Below are 4,331 nucleotides of genomic sequence, written 5' to 3' on the forward strand. Positions count from 1 at the left end.
CGGGGGAACCAGCCGTGACAGCCGAGATATTAGGGATTTGAGATTGAGATGCCATGATTCGGCGAAATTGATGAAAAACACCGGAAATAATCGGTAAAAAAGAATGAAAAAGTAAACAATTTCAACAAAGAATCGATGAAATTGGTGTGGAATTACTCATCGTGAGCTCTGATACCATTTCAGTTCTTGAAAAGAGAGAGAGAAACCTCATTTCCAGAACTTAGAATTGAGAAAATTGAACACGTTACTTTCATTGACTGTACAGGTGATATCTAACGGAAACCGTTGTACACGTGGCATAACCTTAATAAGAGGCTTCAGCCTCGATCTGGTTCTGGTTTACTAACCCAATTTGACACAGGTTAATTCAACATCTTCGAGCCTTCGTTACTCATTCTGTTGTAGTCAAAGCTTCGAGAGAGCATAAGTTGGTCCTCTCCTAGAACCATTTGTCTGTGTTGGCTCCGATATTTTTCAGCCACGACAATGTCATCCTCGAGTGTCACAGCCTTAGACCAGATGCAACAGTTGTTGCGGGTGAAGCAAAGAGGAATGAGACGTAGAGATGTCTGCTCCATTGTTGAGGACATGGCGGAACAGATGAGAAGAAACAAGAATGGATCAATGCTCTGATACCATAAGGAAATCAGACCGAATTGTTGAGTTTGTGTTAGAATCAACGGAGATTGAAGAAGAAACTTGTGAATCGAAGAAACTTAATCTTATTTCTGGTTGTACTGTGAACATATATGCTAGAAAAAAACTACAGAAAAGGAAGAAATACAACTGAGGAAAACGATGGGAAGAATCGGGACCAAATAACTGTAATTCGGAAGGTTGTCATGTTAGGGCTGCATGAGGAGAGATGGGCCTGAAGGCCCAAATCTTGGATCCTGTGCCTGTCAATGTCCGAGAAATTGTCAGCTCTTTTTTTTGGATTTGGTTATCGAACAGGTGACATCCCCGAGCGTTCATAGCTTAGAGGTGTTGGTCTCGGCTCATGTGCTAAGGCCTTATGGGTATGGCATGCATGCCTTTCTATGGAAAAATTTGTTATCCGCTATGGTTATTTTCTTTCAATTTTGTAAAGAATAAGCTCTAGTATTAATAGTAAACACACAATCTTTAACAAACAAACAAAAAAACATGTTGTTTCTTGTCTTAAGCACCTTTGCAGCGAAATTTAATTGTCTAAACAATTACAATACAAATTTTTTTTTAATGCATTCTATCGAAAATAGAAAATCCGTATTATTTTGAATTTTTATATTGAACTAGTTATAAACCCCCACGCATCGCGCATACTAAATATATATATATATATATATATATATATATATATATTAAATAATTTTATTAATTTTAACTTTAAATATAATAAATTTTATTTTAAAATTTATTATATTTTTTATTATTAAATCAAAATAATTTCTTTTTAAGTGTTGAGATAATGGGATAATATCTTTTTTCGAAAGTATTATTAACAATTTATTTATATTTATTTTATGGATTATATAGAACAAAGGATTGATGTTAATCATGTATCTCTTTCATTTGTTTTAATTTAAATTATGATTTTTTTATAACCTAATATAGGGCCACTTTTATCTTAAAAGTTAAAACTAAGATTATGGTATATTTGTATATTATGTATATTTTATCATAATAATATTGGTTAAACAAAAAATCTGCTACGATTTGATCCAACTGATTTTTTATTTAGAGTGTGCACTTCAAACCTCGAGCCAATAAGTCTATGAATGACTTTCAAAACAAAAACTTAATGATACCTAGGAGATATCTACCCCATCAAACTAATTGTTCCCATTATCTCTCATCAAAATCTTAATAGTTTTTTTGGTTTTTGTTAGATCCATTTCAGTATAGTATTTTGGATATTTTATATTTTACATGTTTAAATTTTATGGATTATAATATAGAACAAAGAAATGAAATATAGAATATCAGAATAATGTTTTGATAAATTTATGATTTGAATAAAAAATTAGATTTTTGGTATATCGAGTGGTACCTAAAAAATATAATTATTGAGAGTTTAGAAAATATTGTTTTAAACAACAATACAAATTTAGTTAATGTTAGCAATCTAATAATAATGTATAATTTAATAAACATTTCACGATTAAATACATGTATAATATTAAATTATATAATCTTATTAATATTTCGATAAACACATCTGTATATGGTATATGCTTAAACTTGTACTTTATTTACATTGGTTAAGTCCAATTTTTTTTTTATTGATTTTCTTCTTTTCCACCTTCAAAAGATTAATGCAAAATATAAGATTGTATCAATCTCTAAATTAAATATTTGGTTTTTAGAAGATTGTTAATCAAAACTATATAGAGATGTTGTTATGAACTAATTATCCACATGAAACATAAAAAAATATTTAAAGATAAATCTATTCAGACAACCAAAAATCCTTTCATTATTTTAAAGAAAAATGTTGATCATAATATTAAGTGTATATATATAGCAAAGATTATAATGTATGAAATATTGATTGACTTCTTTTGTTTCCGCTGAAATATTGTAATAGTTTAGTGTCATATATACATTTCTATATAATATATATGTATAAGATATGTTAATAAATAAAATTTTAAATTTAACATCTTTTAAAAGTCGCATAGTTATTACTCTAATTTTTTTTAAAAAAATATATAGATCTATTGGTCTAATTTTATCTATTCATCGATCTTGATTTTATCTTATATAAAAATTAAATATATATGATCCTCTAACGTTAATTTTATTAAATTTTGATATAACTAAACTTGGATGTTTTTTAAATGTATTTTTTAGAAAAAGAAATAAATATAAGTATAAATAAATAAATATCTGTAAAATATGTATTGATTTCTTTTCCAAAATTTCATATAGTTTTGAAATAGTTGAGTTTAGACAATTACAATAATATTACAATAATGTTATGATATAAAAATTGTTTTGAAATGATGATTGGAGAGATTTATAATAGTATTAGTCGAAAGCAATTGAATTCAAACACTTATAAAATTAAGCTACCCGTTAAATGGGTAAGCTTGATGAACATTTTCTTTATGTTTAAATAGACCGCAACTCAAAGTTATTAAAATTCCAAAGTAAATTCCGAGTTGATATGTTTGGTTGGTTGGTTCATGTTTCATTTAATTAAAAAAAAACTCCAACATGACCTAGATAACTACTAATACTTCGGACAGGGTTTTCGAAACTCAAGGCAAGTTGCTAGACAAAATCGAAGCTTCAGAAATCCTTCTTATCTACCATATAGGCTACCAATGATTTTGAATGATTTCAACGTTATCTAATGGTGATAAATATTTTGATGATTGTGATGATATATTTGAGGGAAGTTGGATGAACCAACAACACATGTGGGGAATATTCATGATGGTCTTTTTAAATTTAGGAATTTTTGGATTTTTTAATATGATTTATTTTAATTTATTTGGTATGGATTGCAACAAATCACTTTGACCAATTACTTGTGTTTTTTGTCCACTGTGGATTTTGTTTCCCACGTACACATCTACGTCATCATAATTAAACGGCGAGTCAAGATGATATCGATTGGGATTTAATTTGGTAAAATTAATTAAATTGAGATATTTGTTTGTCAAATTTGGAAATTGGGGTTTGTTTTTGGTAGATTTCATCAAATTGAGGGTTTTGTTTGGAATTTTTCCTTAAATATACACACTCATATATATATATATATAGGTGCATTTATATATACATGTATAAATTTATGTCAATATATATATGTGTATATATTTGTTTAAAGTATATATATTTATTTGAAAATTTTGAAAAGTATAGTTTTTCATAATCCCGAAATTGTTTTTATTTTTAAAATTATAAAATTATCTTTAAATTTTAAAAAAATTATAAATCATCTGATATTGATTAAATATTATAAAATTATATATATACACATATATTAGAAAATTGGAAATTTTTATTTTTTATATTCAAAATTTAAATTTCTAAAATCTACATATTTCTACATTTAAATTTTGATATCTAGAATATTATAATACAAATTGATTATCCGGACATATTCACCTATTCCTAAAAAATATACGGAATAAAGATTGATTAAAAACTATAAAAAAAAATAGTTATATATATATATATATATTGAGGAAGTAAATCCTACGTGGGAGTGCAGTGGCCAGTAATATTCCAATTTCGCAATGACAACGAAAGAACCAAATTCTGAGGCGATCATTTTTTTAGGAATTTCGTAATAATAAAATAAATTTAACATGTGTTCGACGAAGCCTTCCTCTCTTTCC

This window comes from Tarenaya hassleriana, unplaced genomic scaffold (assembly GCF_000463585.1).
Source record: "Tarenaya hassleriana unplaced genomic scaffold, ASM46358v1 Cleome3, whole genome shotgun sequence".
Classification (NCBI taxonomy): domain Eukaryota; kingdom Viridiplantae; phylum Streptophyta; class Magnoliopsida; order Brassicales; family Cleomaceae; genus Tarenaya; species Tarenaya hassleriana.